The sequence below is a fragment of the Phodopus roborovskii genome, unplaced genomic scaffold (genome assembly GCF_943737965.1).
Source record: "Phodopus roborovskii unplaced genomic scaffold, PHOROB, whole genome shotgun sequence".
In the NCBI taxonomy this organism is placed as follows: domain Eukaryota; kingdom Metazoa; phylum Chordata; class Mammalia; order Rodentia; family Cricetidae; genus Phodopus; species Phodopus roborovskii.
The window spans coordinates 13579396-13604722 of NW_026126547.1; the positions used below are offsets into that span (position 1 = coordinate 13579396).

Here is a 25327-nt window from a genome sequence, read left to right on the forward strand (position 1 = left end):
GAGCATTTTAAAAAACACTAATTAATTTCACCTCCCGGGCCCTTGCCAAGCCCGTTTCCGTAAGTGGGTAAACTGAGGTTCAGAAAGCCCTCAAATTGATGGAAACGCTTGATGTACCGCCTCTGGTGTCTGAGGCTCTGAAAGCGTTTATGAGTAATAACTCATTCTCCAAATGCCCTGTGGAAAAGTTAAAGATGCTCATTTTACTTACAGGTTAAATGAAGTCTGAAAGAAGCCTGGGTAATTGTTAGGTAGTTGAAACAGTAATTCTTTTAAAATAGTGTTTGAATCTTAAAACCTCAAAGGACTTTCTGGAAAGTGGTGAAGATAGTGCAAGTAATAAAGTCACTTCGCCATCTATTATGTTTATATATTCAAGTCTTTTAACGAAGTCAGACAGCAATGATGAGGGGAGGGGATAGTTTCTACTTAATCTACATTTAAGATGTTTAGTCACTAAACAACGATTTGCTCTTGTGGTTTGAGCCCCAGCACTTCCCATCAACAGATATTATTGAGCACCTCATCCACAGGACGCCCGATTATATGGAGACTTGAAGCTTTTGTGTACCAATTGGTAGTCAGTTTTGGTTCAGAGCCCTTTACTTTCTCTTACTCAGTGGAATACGATTTTGTCTTTGGAGGAGGTGATCTTTTGTGTCAGATTAGGACATTGTCTTTTCTCCACATGGACTGGGTTTGCCTAGTAGCGAGAATGTAAAGGTTTTGAATTATGGAAAGGGTACAGTTCCTCAAATTCTTCGGTTTCGGTTTATGATACGATACGTCTTTGTAGGTAACCGAAAATATTTTCTCAGAGTACTCAGATACATGTGCTTAACACCTCCTGGTTGTCTGAATAAAGAATATCAATTCTTTTTTTTTTTTTTTTTTTTGCTTGTTTGTTTTCTTTTCACATCTGTAATACATACTTAAAGTGCAATTAATCCCGGTACTTTTAAAAATTATGGTACTAAACGGAAGGTGTGAAAATCTTAAATCTAGTGTTAACTTCTACAAGTTCTTTTCCTAAATTGAACGAGATTCAGATCTGTAATAGCAATATTTTCACTTAAATAATTTAATTTTGTAATGTATAGCTGCCCCTGGATTTTACATCTGGTGGGTGTGTCAGAAAATGAAAGTGAGACTTCTATTTTCTTCCCTGTTCTTTAGCCTATCCCTTTTTGAAGTTTGTTGACAGAGCATACGTTTAATACTTTGAAAATGGAATGGTTAAGTGTGTGGAAGATTGCATGTTATGTGCCTCATATAATAAATTTAAGGCTTTTAAAGAGGAAACAGCACCTAGGTTTTTAGTGTAATAGAAGTGTAGTTCTGTTTCTTGACTTGAAAACAGTAAACTGGAAATCTGCCTTAGTTGCATATTTGGAGTTATTTATGTGCTCCTTAAAATTGGCATTTAACTAACCTTATGTTGAACTTTTTCCATGCTACTTACCAACCAGATTTACCAGGACCATTTGTACTTTTAAGGAAACTATTAACAGTGCCTTTGCTCGGTCCGATTCCAGGAGTCCAGAGGAGGAAGTTGGTGAATTTCAGCTTTGTAGTTTCCTGAGCTCTTTGGGATCCTTAAAAACAAATGGCTGAGAAATAGGGCAGGAAATGGTGCTACTGAGGCAAGTTTCAGGGAAGTCTTGGAATGTTTCCGTTTACCTTAGTTTCAGCTTCCTCTTCCCTCTGGGAAAGACAGTTGTGTTTTGAGTCCCTTGATTTAGAATGTGCTCCATCGTGGTTACACAGTGGATGGGTGTAAGGGCTGTAAACTTCTGCTTTGTGAACAGTTTTTCAGATGGAAGCGTCTGTAGGTGGTAGATGTTATAAGCCAAGACATAGAATTGGAAACTGGCCAGCATGTGTATACATTTCCCCATGGAACAATAATAGGCCTATCATTTCAGTCAGACACACAGTGTTAAAATGTTGTAAATATGTGATGGTCCTTGAGGTGGTTTGGGGATTTATTTTGGGAAAAAAAATTATTTCACTTATTAATCTTAACTGAGAAATACAAAGCATACTTTAAAAAAAAACCATTGAAAGAAGGAAAATTAATAGGTAAGGAAAGCTGACAAAAAATTTAAGAAGTACAATTTTAAAGATTCCTGGAAACATTTCCCAGACAGTGAATTACACACAGCACTTTCAGTTTGTACATTTGTAACCATCTTTTTCAGAATCCCTCTACATATTATTACAGAAAAGTAAATAAAAGCTTTCTTTCAAATGATTTGGGTTGTTCTAGAGTTTATTAGACTTTGTGGCAGAGTTTTTACACTTTGTAGTTTTTCTTTGTTAAAGTTTGACCTCTGCTAGACAAAGTTTCTCTCAGCCCACACTAATGTGTGGGATCTTAAAACAAGAAATACGGGTCATTCAAAGATCTAGATATGATTTCAAGTTATCTATTAGTCTTTCTGTGTTTTAAATAGATCAATGGTTAGAAATACTGCTAACATTATACTTAATAAATTCTAAGTAATTTTTGTTCTGGTGAAGTGAATTTATGGTAAAGAGAAAGCATGAGATTTCTTGAGTGAGTATCAGGGAATTTACAGGTTTGTTTTTAAAAGGTCGCCCTCCCCCAAGATAAACTTGCCTTATAGCCCACCCTGTCCTTGAACTGAAAATCCTCCTTCCTTAGCCTCCCTAGAAATGTTCCATGCCTGTAAGATTGGAATCTTTTGATGAAATAAGTAGCTACATGCAGAAATAGGTTTAGAGAGAAAGAGCTCCATTGGATGATTTATGAGAAATGAATTGCACATGATTCTCAGAACATATATTTTTTACCCAGAATGTTACACAGGATGTTTTAGATGATGATGGTTTTACCACAGTAAACTCTACTTCAGACAAACAAGGTTTTGCATTTTACTTATTTGTGTGTGTATGAGGAAGGTGCATGTTGGTTACCCACCTACGGAAGCTTTTCCATACAGGTAGATGCCAGAACAACTCTGGAAATTGGTCCTCTTCCTTCCACTATGTGGTTCAGAGATTAAATTCAGATCATTAGGCTTGACTGCGCCTCTTGTACCTCTTGTATCCTGTAATATTACACCTCACAATACCATTTGTAGAAAAATAGAATGTTACTAATGTCTATAAATGAGAAAATCCTGACATCTGCCAGTTAATCTTGACCATTTGTGTGGTTAAAAATTAATTTAGCACACATGGAATTTACTTCCTTTTCAAAGCATTTGTTGTTGCTTTTATTTTGTAATGAACCTCTTGGGATGTGGCTAACTGTAAAAATATGCAGAATCCCTAGTTTCCCATAACTTTCTGTCTCCTCCTCTTCTTTTTTCTTTTTTTCTTTTTCTTTTTTTTTTTTTTTTGCTACAATTTGTTCTCCCCTGCCCAACTCTTTAGAATAAACAAATATTATTTAAATACTCTTAAGCACTCTAATTTATTATACTAAATTCCAGCTGAGTTTCAACATACAAAGTATGGTCAACTCATGTTTTGGAAGTAGAAGTATACTTCTGAGGTCATTAAAGCTAGCAATAGCAAATAAATACCATGCTGTCTACCAAATTCTGATTGCTCAATAGTGACTGCTTGATGTACTACTAACAGGGGTTCTAGGTTCCACTTACTGCTATAGACTTTGACATGAATGCCAAATGATTTAGTATATACTGGGTATTTTTTCTATGTTGGGTTCTGTCTAGTTGTTGACATCACACTAAGTGCTTACTGCTGTTTTACATTCTGTTCACAAGACCCAAACAGTAAAATGAATGAGCACACCTAGGATCTTGATTAGTAGTTGCTAGAATCAATGAGGCCATGGGTTCTATCGCCAGCACCACTAAAATTAAAAATTTAAATATATTTCACATTTCGAGAGAGAAATGACGATGTTTCTTTCAAACATAAATGGCAGAATGTAAGAGAGGAAGAAGAAACTGTAAGATTTAAAATTGCCTTAAGAGGGACCTCTATGAAATGTAATAAATGGACATTAGTTGAATGGTGTTTTGAGCAGTTAACTGTAAAAGGGTTATCTGGAAAATATGGACAGTTTAGACTGGATATTTAATGAAGAGGAATTGTCAGTTTTTTGTTTAAGGTATGATAATGTAAATCTTTACTTTGTAGGGACAGTTAGTAAAATACGGCTTCTAGGGGCCCTTGAGATGGCAGAGTCACTAAAGTGCTTCTTATTTTTCAGGAAAACCCGAGTTTGGACCTTGCATTCATGTAAAAAGCCTGGCATGGTGTCACATGACTATAAACCCTGGGTAGTATCAACAGAGTGATTCCTGGGGCTTGCTTGCCAGCCAGTCTAGCTGAATCAGAGATGCAGTGGGAGAAGCTATCTAAAAAAGATTAGGTAGAACCCAAGAACAAAATAGCAGAAAGATGAGATAGAGCACCTTTTAGGAAAGCCCCCATTGTATGTCCACCTCTGGCGTAAGTGCATACATCTGTATACAAACGTGCATATACCAAACATAGGATGTCTGGAATTTTTTGGTTTTAACTTATTTGGAAAGGGGAAAACATTGCTGGTGTATAATTTTCTTAGATTGAAAATGGTTGGGTATAGGTGCATACAGATAAATACAAGAAACTTTATATATCTTTCTACCTTTGTGTAATTCTTTTGTATTCATATGGATATATATCAGGGAAGTAGTAGAGGTACTATGGAGAGAGGGGAAGATAAAGGATCATTAGGAAAAACTTCATTTAGGGAGTTAATCTGCATAGGTGGTTAATGATCCCCCACACAGTGCCAGGTTGGGACATCATCTTATGAATTATTGGTCATGGAGGTCTCAAAGGACCCCAGAACAATACAGGCTATGGTCAGTTGCTCTTGGTTGCCCACCAGAACTAGATAAGACCCTATTACTGGGATTAACCACATATCTTGGTTGTAGGACAGAGAAGTCATGCTGGAACTGAGCTCAAAACTTCCTCTCTGCAGACCAGCTTTCATGGGCTAGAAAGTGCTATGTAGGCTTCTAATGAAGAAAAGTCCCTAGTGATCTTTTTTTTTTTTTTTTTTTCTCACATCTCCAACAGATTTATTTTCAAAGAAATGGCCTAAGGGAGAAAAAAATGGGGTACAGAAGTATGGACTAGAAAATAAATACAAATGTAAGCTGTTTTACTAATTATTTTATAACCACAAACTGGTACAGAGGATGATGCCCTCTACAAAACACAACAGATTCAAACGAGGTGTTCCCTTAGCAAGGCTGAAGAGTCAGTCTCTGGTGTTTGGAATTTAGGATGCAGTCCTTGTTTTTGGATGGATCACTGGGTGTTTGGCACAGTCCATGCTGTTAACCAGATTTGAACAGAAGAATGGCCACCTGGCCCAGGTAGAAGTAGATGAAGTGTTTGGTTTCATGTGTCACATAACTACCCAAGTTCCGACCCACAATGCTGTGCCAGGTGGGGTTGTACTTCTTGTCAAACTCGTGGGGTTGTACTTCTTGTCAAACTCCTTTTTGATATGGGCCACAATATCCTTTTCTATGTTGTACTTCTCCAACACCTGAGTAGCGCACTCCACTGAGTCCTGTTGCATCTCTTCCGACATGTCTGCATTTTTGATCTCACATGGTTGCCGTGGAGCAGGAGCTGGCCGGCTGCTGAGAGCTCCCGAGGAAGGTGCTGGCGCCGCTCAGGCAGCAGGGGAGAGCCTGTCCCTAGTGATCTTAAAGTAGCTGTGAACCATAAGATCTACAATTCCAACCTGCCAGCTGAGATGTGCCCACTGGAACAATAGTGGCATGATTGTTACAGTGGTAACCAACCACTTTAGATTGTTCTATAAGCCTACTGCACAGAAATAGTTCATACTAGGTACTTTGTACCTGGTCAAAAGCCCTGGATAAGGAAGCTATAGCCCCTAGGGAAGAATATATACTATTATTGTTAAATGGCCAAACTGTCAAATTGCCTTCTAAGTTGTTTATACCCATAGACTAGTGCTGCTGTCAGCCTTGGCCAAAGAACTATCTATTTGCAGTGAATGTAGAGACTCATAACTGATGAAAGTGCTTGAAAATAAGTGGCTTTTAGATGTTCAGCCCCAAATAGGACATTGGATCACTCCCTATAAGTCTTAGGGAGCATCATTAAACCGGGGTAGAAAGAATGTGAGTGCTGGGAGATGGAAAACAGTGCTATTAAAAGCTGCCTTCTGGATGCTGGAGAGATGGCTCTGTGGTTAAGAGCACTGCCTGCTCTTCCAGAGGACCCGGGTTCAATTCCTAGTACCCACATGGCAGCTCACAACTGTCTGTAACTCTTGTTCCAGGGGATCTGATACCCTCACACAGACATACATGCAGGCAAACCACCAATGTACATAAAATACAAATAAATACATTTTAAAAAGCTGTCTTCTACCCTGCTCCAAATATGTGACAGATTTTGAAGATTCCCCCATGGAAGGACTCACCCTCCCTGAGGAGCAGAAAGGGGATGAGATGGGGATTGGTGTGGGGAACAGGGGAGGAGGGAAGGTGTGGGAACTGAGATTGACACGTAAAACAAGCTTGCTTCAAATTTAAATTAAAAAAAAAAAGCACTCTGGAGGCAGAGGCAGATCTCTGAGTTCCAGGCCAGCCTGGTCTACAGAGCAAGTTCCAGGACAGACTCCAAAGCTACAGAAAAACCGTCTTGAGGAAAAATAAAAGAAAAAGAAAAAGGAAGGAAGAAAGAAAAACACTTATCACATATATATCAAACAAAACATACACACACAACTACCCAAATCAGTGAATGTAGGTTTGGTGAGAGGAATATTAAAAAATTAAAAACAAACAAACAAACAAACAAAAAAAACCTGTCTTCTAGCATGGATGTTGCACCATGAACTCATAGCAACAATAGTTCTCTGCACAAAGTTGAGCCCATCAGTGTTCCACCATGGATGGGGATGGGACTCTAAGGTCTCACTGTCCCTGAGGTGTAGCCATGATATGTTGCTCTTGGTTAAGTAAATAATTACCCCACACCCATGTTTATCTAAGTAATTCAACTAAATACAGTGGACTCCCCAACACCAAACAACAAAGGACATAAAAGTAGGAAGTAGGAGAGGTACTTGTTTGTAAGAAGGGTTCAGTGGGAGGGAAGAAGGGGAGTATGGTCAAAGTCGTTCATATGTGTGTATGTACATACATATGTGTACTCACGGAATGGATGGAATTATGAAAGACTAATGCTAGAAAAGGAAAGACTTTCTTGATAAGATGATACATATTTGAGTGAAGGCCTGTGGGATGTAAGAGAGCAAGCCTTGTAGTTAATCTTGTAAGACATGTCTGATAAGGGGAAGCAGTAGTTACTGACCCTGAGGTGCAGTGGCCCTGCTGAGAGACTATAAGTATGAAAGTAGGCCTGGGAGTAGGCTCAGTGCTGGTGCTTACTGTGCTAGCAAGAAGACTGGAGTTATCTCTAGCACCCATGTCAATGCTGGACAAACATGTTGGCTTATCTTTAATCTTAGCACGTTTGAGGTAGAGATTGGATGCTCAGAGTGAGCTGGTTAGTTAGACTAGTTGAGTCAACAAGCTCTGGGTTCAAGTGAAAGACCCTTTCTGAGTGTATTAGGTAGAAGAGAGTAATTGAGGAAGGTTTCTGATGTCAGTCTCTGGCCTCCACATGTACCTGCATGTATGTGAATATGACTATGCACATGCATACACACAAAACACAGAGTATCAGGAAATAGTGCCAGATGGTATAAAGCTCACTGCCCATCCTTGTTTTGATTCTCTCTCTCTCTCTCTCTCTCTCTCTCTCTCTCTCTCTCTCTCTCTCTCTCTGTGTGTGTGTGTGTGTGTGTGTGTGTGTGTGTGTGTGTATACATATAAGTCTTTAGCCATTATGGAAACCATATTATTTAACATTAAGATTGATAAGAATAGTTTTAGTTTTTTTTTTAAGTTGCCTTAAAAGTCAATCTAACAGCCACGCATGAAAATAGTTCATTATTTTGTATTAATTCTTTGACTTCTTGTTTTTAAGGAAGGGAAGCTATTAGCTACAGGTTATTTCATCTTAATTTTTCAGATATGGATTTTGACAGGAGAAAAATAGGAAGTAACACGAGGCTATTTCTAAAAATCATATCCACTCTGAGAAAGCAGCTACTATTTCTAAAAATTAGATCCACCCATGATCTGAGGAGTTTTAGTAATGTTCTGAACAGTTACAGCATTTCAAATGAGGTATAACTCTGAATGTGACTGTGTAAAAGGCAATAAACTTGTTTGGATATTTATGTTCTAAATATTAAAACAGATATACACATATGACTGTCCATTTCTTAATGCTTAAGTACTCAAAAACAGTTGTTGCAGGTAAGTTTCACGTATATCACGTATTTAGGGCTAAACTGTACTTTTAGTGGTGATCAGTTAGTGATAGGTATAATACATTTATTAACAAAAGACTGGATTTGAAAGTGTAGTAAAATGGTAGAACAGTCTTGCTGCTATGGCATACTGCTAGGGAACTGGAAGACTGACAAGTGTAATAATATCAAGAGACAAATGTGGGGCTTGGGCAATGGTTCAGTCAGACATAAGCACGAAGACCTGAGTGTGGATGGCTGGCACCCATGTCACACAAGCTGTGCACCTGGTGGCATGTACCTGTAACCTGGCACTGCAGACGTGGAGACAGGAGCTCTCTGTAGCTCGTCTGCTAGCCTGTGTGCTGAGACGGTGAGCTCCAGGTTCTTAAGAGACTGTGTCTAAATGAAAAGGAGAGCAGTTAAGGAAGATACCTACAATGTGTTTTGAGGATTATTCACTCTCACTCCTCCCACAGCTACGGCACCCAATCCCCAACTTGTCTTACCAAAAAAAAAAAAAAAAAAAAAAAAAAAAAATCCAAGTTGTGCTGCCCATATATTAGGTGAGGGACCATTCACTGGCGCCTTGACATACTAGAGCCACACTCTTAAAGAAAACTCTTTCCTAGAAGCCTAGGCTTGAGGGGTTCATGAGCCCCGTCTCCCATCTCCCTCCACGTTAGAATGCTGACTGGTTTGATCTTTCACCGACAGATGTAGCTGCTGTGAGTTGATTAATGCATCTGACCTGTCAAGTCCAGTTACCCATCTTCTCCTGTCTTCTACTTGAAAATGGGCGTCACTCCAGTCATTCTAACTGGCACCTAGAGTCTTTCTGTTCCCTCTTCTGCAATGGTCTCTTGAGCCTGGAAGAGATAAGTGATACACAGGTGTCCCATTGGTGGCTAAGAACCCCACTGACATTTACTCTTTGCACTTCAACAAGTTGTGAATTTCTGTATTAACTGCTGGACCCTGCACAAAGAAACTTGTCTGATGAGGTCTGAGAGCATACTGATCTCTGGGTATAGAGTTAAGAATTTAGAGGGCCACTGCTCCTATGCCATTTTAGCAGAAAATAATGTTGGGTTTGCCCTGGACCTTATGAGCACATGGGTTGAAAAAATGAATCTGACCCAAATGTTCATTAGAGATTTTTTAGAAATTTGCTTTTAGGACAGTGTATATGTAGACATTATTAATTTTGAAAAATTAATGTTACTTTGTATTTCCTACAATGTTTCCAACCTGAGTAATGAAACTTATTTAGATGATATAATAAAGACCACACTTTTTCTAGTTCTATCTAGTGATGAAGTACAACTTTTTCATTCATATTTTTAGAATTTAATGGCAGTAATCAGAATTGTGAACTTTAATTATAGCCATAAAGATTGTACTAAGAATGCTTTATGGGATCGGGAAGATGGACCTTCCATCTTAGACCATGGCCAAGTTCATCAGTGACTTCTCAGACAGCTCTGGTGCTGGTGTACACTGCCATGATTGGCTACATTTTGGTACGTAAGGAGTTCAGAGTGTGAAAAAATAAGTGCCAAAACTGGTAGCTTCAAACAGCATACAGTTAAAGAAACTATGCACAATGGTTTGGTGGGCACTAAGATGTGGACGTGGTTTTCTATCAGAGAGATCATAAGCAAATGTGGCATCATTAGCTATGATGTTTGAAGACTGATTTATCTATTTATTTATATATATATATTTCTTATTTTATATATTGATCCCAGTTCCTTCTCTCTCCCATCCTCCCATGCCCTTCCACCACCTTCCCATCCCATTCCCCACCTACTCCAAGGAGGGTGAGGCCTTCCAGGAGGGAATCATCAAAATCAGTCAAGTCATTTGGGGTAGGGCCTAGGTCCTCCCTCGTGTCTCTAAGCTAAGGGGTTATCCCTCCATGGGGAATGTGCTCCCGAAGTCCTTTTGTGCACCAGGGATACATCCTGGTTCCATTGTCAGAGGTCCCTTAGACTGCCCAGGCCTTCAAAGTGAGACCCACATTCAGGGGGCCTGGTTTGGTCCTATGCTGGTTTCCCAGCTGTCAGTCTGGGGTCCATGAGCTCGCCCTTGTTCAGGTCAGCTGTCTCTGTGGGTTTCTGTAGCCTGGTCTTGACCCCTTTGCTCATCACTCCTCCCTCTCTGCAACTGGATTCCAGGAGTTTGGTTCAGTGGTTAGCTGCTATTGTTTCCATCAGCTACTAGATGAGGCTCTAGGAATGGCATATAAGGTAGTTATCAATCTGATTATCAGGGAAGGGCATTTAAGATAGCCTCTCCATTATTGTGCAGATTGTTAGTTGGGGTCATTCTTGTAGGTCTCTGGACATTTCTCTAGTGTCAGTTTTCTCTTCAAACCTATAATGGCCCCCTCTATTAAGATCTCTCTTTTCTTGCTTTTGTCTATTTGTCCTTCCCCCCCCCCCCCGACTAAAATTCCCTGGTCCCTTATGTTCTCCTCCCCTCCTCTTTTCCCCTTCTTTTTCTTCTAATTCCCTCTCTACTCACTGTCCCTTTCCCCTTCTGTGGGGGACCTTGTGTGACTCTCTTAGGGTCCACCTTGTATCCTAGCTTCTCTGGTGGTAAATTGTAGGCTGGTGATCCTTTGGTCTATTGAAGGCTGATCTTTAACATCTGATTTTATTTGAGTTCTTACTTGAATATTCTTGAACCATGTGTATTGACACTGCTATCTGAATAAAATGCTACCTGACAAATTAAAAAAAAAATGTGTTATTGGTTATGATTGATTGATTGATTGGTTGGTTGGTTGGTTGGTTGGTTGGTTGGTTGGTTGAAATAGGATATCTCTATATAGCCCTGGCTGCCCTGGAACTCACTATATAGACAGCCTGGCCTTGAACTCAGATATCTTCCTTTCTCTGCCTCTGCCTCTGGAATGCTGGTGCTAAAGGCATGTGCCACCACGCCCAGCTGTTGTTAGAAATGTAGTTTTTTAAATAAATACATGTGTATGTATGTGGGTATAAACATGCAGACTTAGTCCTTATGTAAACATACTATCAGGATGGAGGTACTGAAATGAATTAATGTATTTTAAATACTACTCTGCTAGCATGAAATACAGAACAGCCTATGTTTAGTGCTTGAGCTTCATGTTAACTATGAAAGTTGTAAAAGCTGTCTTTGATTCACCTACAGAAAGCTGTCTTTGATTCACCTATAAAAAATGATAACCAAACGTTTAGAAATACCTTTTTTAAGAGAGAAATAATGTTTTGCATATTGATTTGGTGGTGTAAATCCTCATCTCATTTTTGTGGAATAAAATGTACAGAAGAAATAGAATGACTGGAGAGCAAAAGGGCAAGAAAGAAAAGGGAGTGATCATTGTGACAGGACATGGCCAGGAAAAGCTCTTGTACCTTGACACTGTTTAACTGTCCATGACCTAGAGAAATTTATAAACTAAGTAGTAAATAAAATTTATAGTTCCCATTCAAAGAAAACAGTTGCTGTGCAGAAAATATGTCACTTTAACACTGTAACCATAGTAAAACCTGTACTTAATTTTGGAAATATTGGTCAGCAATAATTAAGGATGATTGAAAATTCGGTCTCCAGATGACAAGATGGCTCATCTGGTGACGATGTTGCTCTGCAAACTTGGGCACCTGAATTTGGTCACCACGTAAAGGTGAAAGGAGAGGACTGACTCCGCAAAGTTGACCTCTGACCCCCATACATGCTCTCTCTCAATGCACCATACATACATATAAACACAATAATAATGCAGTTTACAAATTCAGTCTGTTACTCGAGCTGTGTAAATTTTGCAGGGACAGATTCCAGGTTGTTAGTCTCAGCTTGCAAAGTACACATAATTTGACATTCCTGCCTCTTTTACTGCCTCTTTTATTTTCATCTTTCCATTACTCTGCCACTGGCTTTTTTTTTTTTTTCTTTTTTAGGATTTAATTTATGTATGTTTGCCTGCATGTATGTATGTGTACCATGTGTATGCCTGGTGCTCATGGAAGTCAGAAGAGGGGTATCTAATCATCTGGAGTTGTAGACAGTGTAAGCCATCATGCGCATGCTGGGAATTGAACCCAAGTCCTATGCAAGAGCAGCAAGCACTCCTAACCCCTAAGCCATCTTCCCAGCTCCTCTGCTTCCTATCTTTATGCTCCTTTGCTGACTTTGTTTGTGCCTATTGCTGTTGTGTAGAACTTTCCACCCAGTCTACCATTTTTGTACTGTACAAGTAAACTTGAAATGAGGGAAAAGCCTAAGAAGTAAAGGGTAACCAAGCAGCAATTTCCTGTTTCTGCGTTACCGGTTTCTTTCTAACTCCTTATATCTTTGTGTTTTAATTTTTTTGTTTTATGTATATCTGGTGATGGTGGTGTATTCTGTCAGTTACACAGGAGTACCACTATTTGACCTGTGGGATATATATTTTTAGATCAGTATAGGAAATATAAAATTGGCTTACTGAATTAAAAGCTTCATAAATTAATACTACATTCAGGTGGAACTATATGCTGTTAGAGCATCATTTGGTAGCAGAATTAATAGCTGAGTGGAATTTCAAAGGGTATTTTCTGCTCTTAGTGTTTGTTGTCTTTTCCAAAAATGTGAAACAATTGGAGAACTATAGTAATATAGTTGTACATGACCTTAGGAGAGAATTGTCTGGATTTCTGTTGAGTTTTTACCCCATTTTCAAGCAGAAGACAGGAGAAGATGGGTAACGTTTATACCTTCTTCCCACAAGAATGAAATACAAAGTGATTGGCCTTGATTTTTCCTAGTTTTTTATTATAGTTTTCAATATACAGGTGGGACTAATTTTTTAAAGGCTTAATTAGGTTTATTTTTTTTTAACAGAAGTTGGAAACATTAGGTGTTTTGTTGGTTGTTCCAAACCTCAATCCTGATTCCTGGCAGATAACTATCCTCTAGTACTTAAGGTTCCTCTGGGTTTATGCCAGACTTAATGAACTGAGTACTGGAAGGTAGTTTTCTTCATTTCAGGCTATGGTTAGCATGATGAATTTTCTTCATATTGTTCTCATTTACCATTCTGTACATTTACCATAAAAGGACAAGAACATCCAAATTACAAACCTAGTTAAGATTATTATTCATGAGAAAATGTTTTAAGATATGTCTTTGTAAGGTAGTAGTTGGTTTTAATTAGAAACCACAACCTTGTCTATATGTAGACTTACTGCATCAGAACACCCTTCACATGTACTCACTGCCTTACTGTAATTTTCACATAAAGTAGGGTGAGTCAGTCTCTGAACTAGTTCTTGCAGTTTGCCCGAGAGCTGTGACAGATGTTGAGGAGGCTCTTAAATTGTTGAACACGGGGCACATACTGATTTAGTGATACCAACATCAAAAACTGTATCACTGACATTCAAAAAGAAAATGTTTCTGCTGAGGTTTCCTAGCTGTGTGTCTTTAATAAGAGGTTGATTTTCTTATATATAGACCACCTCTTAAAGGCCAGTCTTTTAATAGGCTTTCACCAGAATTTGCCTCATGAAGCTGCTTTGAAAATGGTTTCCAAGAAGGATTTGCTGGGTTTCATAACTGTGTAGGCTGTTAATGATTCAGTAAGCCCCCACATTCTCCTCCTACCTCTTATATTGAAAGCTTCTTCATAGCATCGAGGTGCCCTGAGTCATAACAGCTAAACTCTAAAGAATTGTCATATGGAAAAATTCACCATGAAGTGAAATTGTTAGGAAACAGTTTGAGTCAGAGATTCATTGATCACAGTGATAGATCCTAAAGGTTGTGGGCTTCATTTAAATCTTTGATTGTACTTACATGAACATGTCTTTGTTATAGGATTGCAAACCCTGTAATACCCTGTAATAGCCTAATAAAGCCTTCAAAGGTGTGTATTCCCTCCCTGTTAAATTTTAATTGGTTTGGCCTTTATTATCTGTTACATAAAAAGAACGTTTTTATTGTAGTATAAATACACCAAAGAGGAGAGGCATTACGTGCAGGATAAAAATACCAGTCCCTAACATTGAGGGACTTAAGAGTTCTGATTTGTTTATTTTGAGGCTGTGTGTATTTCTTTTAACCCACCTGAGCCTTAGTTTCCTCATCTTTGCAAAGTCACATGCTCTGTGTACATACGTTATCTTTGGAACCCCTCATGGAAGTTAACATCTACGTGTTGATCACAAGCCAGCCTCAAATGACTTTTGGTCTTTTGAGTCTGATCTTTGTGTTACCTGGGCTGGCTTTATGATTGTCCTGCCTCAGCTTCCTGAGTGCTGTGCTGTGCTATGCTGGCATTATATATAGATATGCACAGCAGCCAGCAGCACTCAACCTGACTCCTTTCTTGATACAGCACTTAATATATAGTTGGCATTTTAGATGACATCTATTTGTCATCTCCGCCTTAAAGTCTTTTCCAACTTCAAGATTCCATGACTTCACATTGTTTGCCTCTAGGAGGTCTCACTTCTATACTGATTAGTGCTTGTAGAGACAGTCTGTACTAATGTCTCATTATATTGATGATTCACTATGGATACTATGTGAACTTAAGAATTCTTTATATTCAGGGATAGCATTTCAGTGTTTCATTAAAGAAAATTTACAGGGACATTTCAAATTCCAAAAGGGTTAGGAACAAATTAAAATACTTAGCAATAACCTTATTTTAAATCATTTCAAGTTCTAAAGATTCTCTAGCATAAATCTCATGTAAATGAAGTTTAGAATAATGTTTGTAGACAAACCATGAAACCAGAGATTAAAAGCCTTTGCTTTAGCTCTGTGGTTGTCTTCTTCATTTACTTCATGGAACCATACTATTACTTCTCAAATATTATTATAAGAAACTAGGGGATCATGTTCAAATGCACATTTTTATTCAGTGTGCCTGGCTAGAGCCCAAGGTCTGATTTGTTTACTTAGGACTTTTGAAAGACATTGTTACTGTGTATTATCTTACATTGGCCTTGAACTCTATATAGTCTAACTGGCTTTGAAATCAACTTCCCAAATGTTGAAATTATAGGTGTGCTACTATTGTGAGCCGTGCACCACAGTTTACTTATAAAACACACAGTGATTTCAAGGCTCTTTTGATTAAGGGGGTCTTATGGGTACCCCTCTTTCTTTCTCTCTAGTTCTTACATCACTAAACTGTTCTTTGGAAGTCCCTCAGTTTTGAACTTACTTCTCATATTTCAATCTAATAACACCTTTAATTTTGAGTTTTTCCCACTCTGGGTATCATTCACAGTAAAGATAAAGTAGAAAACAAAAAGAAACTTTGATTAGAAGAAAACTGGACTCAGGTCCTTCCTTCATGGGATTGACAGCTCTGTTGCCTTAGACAGTTGACTTGATTTACATAATTTCAAGGATCTAAATACCTTTCTACCAGCATTTACTCTGTTCAATCCATATAGTAGATACATGAATTAGATGCTCATAAATTAGAAACTATTTTTTATTATTGTTAGCATCCTGCTATGATTATTTTTATTTGTCCTTCCTGGTTCTACTCACCACGTGTTTCTCATACATCCTCTGTGTTGGTGTCAGAATTATTTTCCTGTGTATTGAGACATGCTGTGCAAGTATTGGGTATACAGTGAAAAAACAAACTGAGGCAGTGCTGTCTGAATGAAAGTCACAATAGGGAGGGAGATATTAAAAGCAATTAAATGTGTAAGTCAGTGGAGAACAAGGTACTATGAGAGAGCAGCAGAAGGGACCTTATTCCATTGGATTATAAGAGAGAGCTCTCTGAGGAATTTAATCTGTAAGCTGCCAGGGACCAGGAAGACAGCAGTTAAAGAGCTAGAGCAGTATAGTTCAGAATAGAGTACAGCATGAGCAAAGACCTGGTAGTGTGTGCCAGTCTCCTTTAGAGGTGACATGATGGCATAGTGGTGGAGTGGTCCCTCAAGGGTTAGGAAGAAGGAGGCACTGAAGACTTCAGTTTTCTGGTGTCAGCTCTTACTGGGTTAGTAGGGTAGTGGTACCATTTATGAGCTGAAGACTGGGATGGGCTAGGTGGGGCCAGGGGATGGAACTCCTTGAACTTGTCAGGTTGAGAATCTTGACCAAGTAAACTTAAGTTCTGTCAGTCCCCTGCTGTGTTCCTGTTGTGTCTGCCCAAATGTGTTATCTTTCTTGGCTTATAAAGTCTTTGTGTGGTCATCTCTAACCTGACTTCCTAGCTTTGCTGTCATCTCTCCTTCATTATCATGCTTGTATTGGTTGTTTTACTGTTGTCATGATAAAACGCTGACCAAAAGAAACTTAAAGAAGACAGGGTTTATTTTGGCTTATTGTTCCAGAGGAATAGCATCATGGTGAGGACAGCATGGCTCATTAGCAGGAGCAGAAAGCTGGCTGGTCACATTTTATCAGCACACAGGAAAACAGAAAGAGCAGGCAGTAGGGTAAACTATAGACGTGCAGAGCTCTATCTCCTGAAGGTTTTCTAACCTCATGCAGTGCCATCCCTGGGGACCAAGTGTTCAGATATATGAGCCCATGAGGGAATATTTCTCATTCACACTGCCACAGTGCTTAAACCACAGAGACATTCTTAACTCTTTGCAAAGTAGCTTTGGATCTCTGCATAGATTAGTCCCTTTGCTTGGAATAAATGCTTTGCCTGAGGCCTTTCCATTAGTCAGAGCATTTGGGGTTATATTATACAGAGGGTCTTCAAGTTTAGGGTTCAGGCCTCTTTGTTGTCTGATTAATGTCTTTATGACATGTAAAATCTCTCTCCCTTTCTTCATCCTCATCTCTCTCTCCCTCCTCCTCCCCTCCTCTTTTTTGTGTAACCCAGGCTGGCATCCTGAGCTTTGTAACCCAGGCTGACCTTGAATTTGATCTTCATCCTTCCACTTCCCAAACGCTATAACTACAGGCAGCAGCACCACACACCAGACAAGCACTCACCAGCTGAACTGTAGACCAGCCCTGGGATTTTTCTCTTAATACATCTAGATTCACATTAGTAGACCATGAGCAGTGCGTATAGAGATTTAAATTCATTGTATTTTGTTCCTAAGGTCTACACATTATGGGAAGAACTCAGAAAATTAAGTGAGTGGGTGGTATCATCGTTGTTATTAAACCAGGCAAACCTAAACCCCTACACTCAGATGAGTGTTTTGCTCTCACGAGGCCAAAGCACTATTGTTGTAGATCGGATGTTGGTTCATGCGAGTTCTCCCCACACACTATTTTACCAGGTTATTGACCATAAATTGTCTTACATAGCTTTTAAGGGCAGGGATCAAGTCTTAGTTTTCTTGTTTCCTTGGTGCACAATACAACATTTTTCAAGTTTTTGTTTGTTTGCTTGCTTACTTGCTTGGTTTTGTTGTCTTGTGTGTGGGGAAGTGTGTGCATGCACATGCATGTGCATGGGGTCTAACTGTTTAACCCAGTCTGGCCTTAAACTTGCAATCCTCCTGCCTCAGCCTCCTGAATTCTAGACTACTAGAATTATAAGCACATAGTACATAGGTGCTTAACTTGCATTTGGGAAAATTGCATTAGATCATAGTTTCTAATTACGTTAGATCATAGCGTAGCCACAATGTCATTAGTAGATAGGTAGTAGTGGTGGCTAGCTGCGGGACAAAGTTTGAATGTCAAATGTTTGCAAGATTTATTTCCTTGCCTTATTTCACACATATGAGTGTTTTGTCTGCTTGCATGTACAGGCACCATATATGTGCCTGCTGCCTGTAGAAGCCAGAATCAGGTGTTGGATCCTCTGGAACTGGAGCCATATATGGTTGTGAGCCTCCATGTAGGTTTAAGGAACTGAACCCTCAGGTCTGTTGTAAGAGCAAATAGAGCAACAAGCTCTCTTATCCACAGAGCCATCTCTTCAATTGCTTGCTTTCTAAACTTGATTATAAGGTGTAAAAGGATGCTAATAATAACTGAAATCTGTAACATATATAAAAGGCCCGGAGACTGATATTTGAGTTCAAACTTCAAGCTGAAGATCAGTAAAGCAAAGTAGCAGGCCACTAGCTCTTACCACTACCTCGGGCTGCCTCTCCTCACGTGGCTGGAGAATCTGTGAATGTCTTTCTATCCTCAGTGTGGCTGGAGAATGAATGCCTAATACTGAGATCTTGCTCCTGTCTTATACATCTCCCTAATCGTGGGGTTAAAGGTGTGTGATCATCTTTGTGTGAGCTGTTTCTCTTTAGGACTGGATCAATCCTGTGTAGATCTGGGTGGCCTTGGATTCACAGAGATCCATCTACCTCTTAATCCTAGGATTAAAGGTGAGCACCTGGCTTGTGTGGCTGTGGCTGACTGTGCTTTCTGAATCCTGAGACAAGCTTTAATAAATCATAAATATTACCACAGAAACCTTAGTAATCCTTTGAAATGGCTGTGAAGGTCATACTTCATCACTTCTGTGTTGTTAAATATTAACAATGTTTAATTGTTAATTGAAGGTCTGTGACCTTCAGCCACCTTAGTTTTAGATTCCTTTTTCACTTCTGTCCTCCTTATACTCTTTCCCTAGTTAAGGTAATGTATTGTGAAGATGTCTGTTTGTTTGTTTGTTTTTGAGGGGGAGGGGGTTATTGTTATGGTTTGGAATTTTTGTTTTTCGATACAGAGTTTCTCTGTAGTCTGTCCTGGAACTAGCTCTGTAGACCAGGCTGGCCTCGAACTCACAGAGATCCACCTGCTGTAAGGAGTAAAGTTTTTCCTCCCGCTGCTGGTCTTGTCCCGCTGCCGCGCCAGCACCAATTAATACACTGAGATGCTGTATTTGATATAATGCTGTTGGCCAGTTACTTGTTTCTTATCGGCTAGCTCTGTCTTAATTATTAACCCATTTCTATGTATTTCCACGTGGTTTCACCTTAGCGGGGAGTGGGGCAGGCGTCTGGTCTCCCCGGTCTCTCCATCTTGACTCCTCCTTACTACTTCCTCTTTCCTCCTTGTCTCGTAGTCCCTCCTATCTTCCTTTCCTACTGGCCAACAGTGCTTTATTCATTAACCAGTATGAGAAACATATACAGAATGACATCTCCCATCATCTCCTCTTTTCTGTCTAAATAAAAGGAAGGGTTTTAACCTTAGTATAACAAAATATATCACACAACAGTTATAAAGTAAGAATCACAGTTAATATTTAGTTGAACATTTAGTAAGATTTAAGAAAATATGCCATCATCTATTCTATCTTTGAGAGTCTAAAGTCCTATATGTAACTTATCCTTAAGCCTAACTAAGGAAAACTATAACCATAACTATCTGTCTTGAACTCCATCAAAGACCACAGAAGGATAATATATAAACTCTAGAAGTGACAGAGACAACTCACTGCCTGGTAAGTCACCGGAAGTTTTGTAAGCTTCCATCTTCAGCCCATAGGCCATAGTATGTCTGGCAGACTCTTCAGCAAAGCAGGAAACTTTAAACTGTCCATCTGTATTGGCAGTTTGTCGGTACTTTTCTCTGTGTCCTGCATACTGTCTGGCAGACTCTTCCATAAAGTAGGAACTCTGTAGCAATGTCCATCTTGAATTAGCAGTCACTTTTCTGTGGGTCTTGTATGTCCAGTTTATACAGCAGTCAAACAGTCCGGACAAGAGCAGTATCTTGTCCACATGGCTAGTCTTGCCATACTGGAAGCAAACTCCATACGTGTTTCTTCGATGTCCATCTTCCTTTCTGACATAGGTGGTGTTTTGCCAGGAGCATTTATGCCTCACTGTCAAGAAAAACCCTAAACCATTTTAAATGCCATATTCTGTAGGTCTTTGAAAGGTTTGAAGAATGCCTATCCATCTCAAATACATCTTGAAAACCTAAGTAACTTAACTCTAAGTTTTGACTATCATAGGTAATTATCTATAATCTGTACTACATTATACATTACATTTCTAAATGAGCTATATAAACACAATACCTAAACAAAAGGAGAAATTTACACGTCACAAAATTGACCTTAAATTTGTATCAATAAATGAAAATCCATTCCAAAACAAAGTATTCATATCTATACCATAATTCCCTTTTTACCTTTAAAAAGAAATTGGTTGTGGTCATTAACCATTTATAATCAACCCCATTTAAATGAAAACAAACATTTATAAACAATATTTGGGAATTTTGGCATCGTTCTTTCCAAACTGCTTCCTGTTGGTAGGGGTGCTGTCATGGGTATCCTAAGAAGATGCAGAAATCCTGGCTGTAGTCTGCAAGGCTGCTATGTCCCAGCTGTTTTGAATATTGGATCACCTGTGACTCTGTTTCAAGGGGTCTGGCTTGATCAAACCACATTAGTCTGGAAGGAATCCACAGCTTTTCATTTTCTGTGGAAACAAAAATAGAAATCCTTTTCCCCAGTAACTTGTCCTTAGACTTAAATTTTTGAGTCAAAGCATCTTTAAAATATATAAATTGGATTGCTCCAGCAGCATTTGTTTTAACAGTTGTTATTTCCTCAGCAGTCAAATGATACAAAGATAACAGAACAGCATACAGTATCCATACTCTTTTTGTGCTTCCCATCTTTATGTGGCCTTTTTATTACTCTGTTTTTTCTACTTCTATTTTTTTATTTTTTGAGACAGGGTTTTTCTGTGTAACTCTTATCTGTCCTGGAATTTACTCTGCATACCAGGTTTACTTGGAAATCTGCTTGCCTGTGTCTCCCGAGTGCTGGGATTAAAGGCATGTGCCACCACACCCAACTCCTCGCTGTATTTTTAAAACTATTTTATGTAGTTTGGAAAGAACGACGCCCAAATTCCCAAATATTGTCTATAAATGTTTGTTTTCATTTAAATGGACTTGGTTATAAAAACAAAACAAAACAAAAAAAAAACCAAACAAACAAACAAACAAAAAAAAAAAACATTTTCTTTTCTCTCCCAAGCCTACATATATTTTAGAACACATTGTCAACCTTTGGTGCTTTTGTTTAATGTGAATCTGTCTTTACTGTAAATCTTTATCTTTTTCTGGCCACGAGTCTTTTATCTGGTAAACAACAACATTGCTAAAATGAAAGCCATAGCTTTGTTAGCCGCGGTCTATCCAAAGATGGTGGTGGCTATTTTACCGCCAGCACTGAGAGCTGTGCTCACTGCCTTGGTCTGCGCTGCCATCCAGCAGCATGTTGCCGGCTTGGAGATGTGGTCACTGCCATTGCCAGCTCTCATATACACCAATGAATTGTTATCAGAGTTTCTTAAAAGCCGTGCAGTTTTTTGCCGCTTATGCTGTTAGGAATCCTCCCTTAAAGGAGCCGTGCAAATATCTGCTTGTCTCTCACAAAGCAGAGTCCAACCGAGAAAAATGCTGCTACCAAGAAACCTGCTTGTCCCTGTTCTTTTGTTTGTAAAACCCTTTTTTAAGCTTTTGTTAAAGTTTAAGTGGAAGTTCTTATTAGCCACAAGGGCGCCTTCTGAGTGCTGTGATTAAAGGCTTGCACCACCATTGCCCGGCTTATATAAGATTTTTGGTTTTATGTGCCAGCCATCTCTTTCTTCTAGTCTCCAGAGTTATATATGTATTTGTTTCTGACTCCTCCCATGGGTATTTCAAAAGCATCTTAAGTTCCCATGCTTAGGAACCATAAGAATTTCCAGCATTTCTCCCTTTTCAAGTAATTCTTTTCAGCAGAAAATACTTTCCATATTAATTATTTTTAAAAACTGGCAGTATAAATATTCTAGTAAATAGAAACTGTCAAAGCACTAATCATTAAGCTGTGTTGTGCTACTATTGTATTTTAGGTGTTTAATATAACAATACTTTGAATAGTTAATATTATAGTATATAATTGTTGCATATATAGGTTCTCAACTAAAATTTCTCATGATTGAGTCCTAAATGTCACTTAAAAAATTGATGTGTATGAGTGTTTTGCCTGCATGTGTGTCTGTGTACCATGTGTATGCATTACTCACAGAAATCAGAAGACAGAATCAAGTCTTCATGAGCTAGAGTTCCAGACAGTTGTGAACTGTTATGTGATGCTAGGAAAAGAACCTGGATCCTCTGGAAGAGCAACCAGTGAACTCTCCCAACTTTCCTAAATGTCACTTTTTTAGTTTTGTGGCCTCGAGCAATTAAATGAACTAATAATGGGCCTTGGTTTCTCTTGTACAAAATAACCAATAGTACTACTTCTTATTATTCATCTAAGAACATAATTAAGCACGAAGGAATCAACATGTAAAATTCTGACACTTGGCGTTTATGATATAGGGTACAAATATGCCAGTTATTATTATCTCAAGTTTACAAGTAAGGAACTCGATGCTCAGTGGAAGCTAGTCTAAGTCTTAACAGAAACTAGATGTAGGTGTCAACAGTCAGACAGACAGTCTGGCTCCGGGGCTCCTTTATTACCACTTATTTTTTTTTCTTCTTCTTCTCAAGTAATAACTTGAGCTTCCATATTAATGGCCTCACTGTGAAGAGAAGTGTTGTGTTTGGCTCAGGGATGCACACCTGGTGCTTTCAGATGTAGCAGCTCTAAAATGGACATGTGAAATCTCTCTTTGGTGTGATCTGGGAAGCACAATATACTCTACAATCCCATCTTATTCTGTGTGCATTGTTTGCTTTTTCTCTTCTTAGTTTAAATCACCAAGTGCCCAGAAAGTATGAGTGCATACGTAGTTCACAGTGTCACCACAGTGACTTCAGTTGTGATTTACTTTGTCAAGCTTTTTGCTATCCATTTTCAAGGCATCTTGGCCACTCAGTAACAAGTCATAATCACAGTGTGCATTTAATCAAAGATTTTATTTTATGATTAACTGTTATCTCTTGAAGTTATGCAATGGTTTGCCTGTTCTTTCTTTTTTGTCTAAGACATTTTAACTTTTGAGGAGTTTTTTTTTTTTTTGTGAATTCTACTTTTTACCAGCTGCTTCTTAAATGGAACTTTGATGTTAGTACTTTGGTGTCTTTGTATATTATTGAATTTACTTAATTTTGTAAGCTTTAGTCACTGGCTCTTGTGTAAACTATAAGTAAAAACATACCTGTTTACTGTCTACAACATAGCTAGATGGGTTACCCCATCTCTACCTCCTATTACTTGTTACTTTCTTTTTGAATTGTCAGATTTTTACCCCTCTGTAGGAAAAACAAAACCTTTTTATTGATAATATGAGGCATAAAATATAAAACCCCATGGCTTTGAAGGGAGGGCAGACACAGAATCATCTGTGAAGAAAAATGTTTTTTTTTTGAATGGAATTCTATGACCTAATATGTTTACTCTAAGGAAAATAAACATGCTTGAAATAGTTTTTGTATTAGTTAAAGACTATTGTAATAGAAAGCTCAATTTATAACAGGATCAAGGGGGATGGAAATACATTGATTTTTTTATAAATTGGAGTAGCATCATTCTCCTCTACCCAAGACTCAAATAATGCTACCAGCATTGTTTCTAGTCATTAAAAATTTTTATATAATGTGTTTGACTAAAATCTACCCTTATTCCTCCCAGCCACTACTTTTCCCTACCAACCTCACATGTCTGTCTGTCCGTCCCTCTCTTCTTCCCTCCCTCCCTTCTATACCCACTGAAATCATTTATAGGAACATGTCTGAATCCTAAAAAAAACTGACTCCCTCCCCTCAGCAGCCATCCATTGTCAGTAGCTCCTCAGACAGGGGTGGGAATTCATGAACCCCTCCCAATCTGTGTGGGATTTTGGCTGGCTTGATCTTGTGCAGGCCTTGTACATGAGTCATAGGCACAGTAAGTTCATGTTTTACAATGGTCCTATCGTGTCTGGGAAATACTGTTTCCCAACAGTATATCTTAAATTCTTTCTACTCCCTCTTCCATGTACCTTGGCAGGAGAGGATGTGTTATAAATATCCCACATAGAGCCGAGCACTCCCGTTTCTTATCCTCTGCATAGTAACTGGTTGAGGATTTCTGTGTTAATTGCTATCTACAATGAAAATGCCTCTGCTGACATTATAGGCTGTCAAACAAAAGGCTCAGTGGGGTCTCATACTGCCCTCAGACATAACGGGCTATTGCTATTGTTCTGTTACTCTCTAGAAGTTGGTGTTAAGACCCTATTGCTGGAGAAATGAGTCAGGGCAGAAAACAAGCTAGTACCAACCTGGAGGCTTCATTCCCCACTGACTAGCTTTAGTGGTGCTAGAAGGTTTCTATGCATGCTACAAAGGGAGAAAAGTCTTCTGAGAGCTACAGTAGTAACTGACCTGGTAAGGTAAGTGTAATAGTGACACAGTTGTTATGGAAGTAACTAACCACTTTCTGATTGGATTTAAAGCCTGCCTCATGAGCCAGACATAGTCCATGCCTTTTATTCCCAGCACTTGGAAGGTAGAGATAGGCTATGCTTTCCAGGCCAAAGCCAGGGCTCCATATTGAGATGCTGTCCTGAAAAACAAAAACAACCCAAACCAAAAAGGCCTGCTCCAGTACTGTTAAATGAGCCCAAAACTTGTGGCTGGCTACGTTAAATGAATGCAGTCCATGGGATAGGAGATTCCATAAAAACAAATACCTTAGATAACCTATTCAAGGAAATTATAACTGAGAATTTTCTAACAGTTTCTGAAAAGACCTAAATAGACTTTTGCCATTTTGTACCTTGTGTTTATGCAGAGGTTTTCTCGGCATTGGTGATTATAAAAATGTCATCAACTCTGGGAACATTGGAGCTGCTTTACACCTCAGTCAGATATTTAGCTAACAATTAATTCTCTGTGTAAATATCAGTGCAACCAACTTACTGCATTCAGACTTTCTTCATTTTTAATGAATGATAAGTTATGTGTATACCAAAGAATTGTTTTTAAATTATTTTATTTGTTATTAGTAAATATTTGATTTGTATGCCCAGTTACCTGGAGTCATGAAAATTTCTCAGATGAAAAGTGGTTATACATGTATGGTAGGTTGAAGAT

General features: G+C 38.7%; 1 protein-coding gene across 1 annotated transcript in view; it reads left to right on the top strand.

The window, feature by feature from the left end:
* The window catches only part of Peli1 (pellino E3 ubiquitin protein ligase 1), a 59898-nt gene that overhangs the window by 601 nt on the left and 33970 nt on the right, over positions 1 to 25327 (top strand). The window lies entirely within an intron of this gene.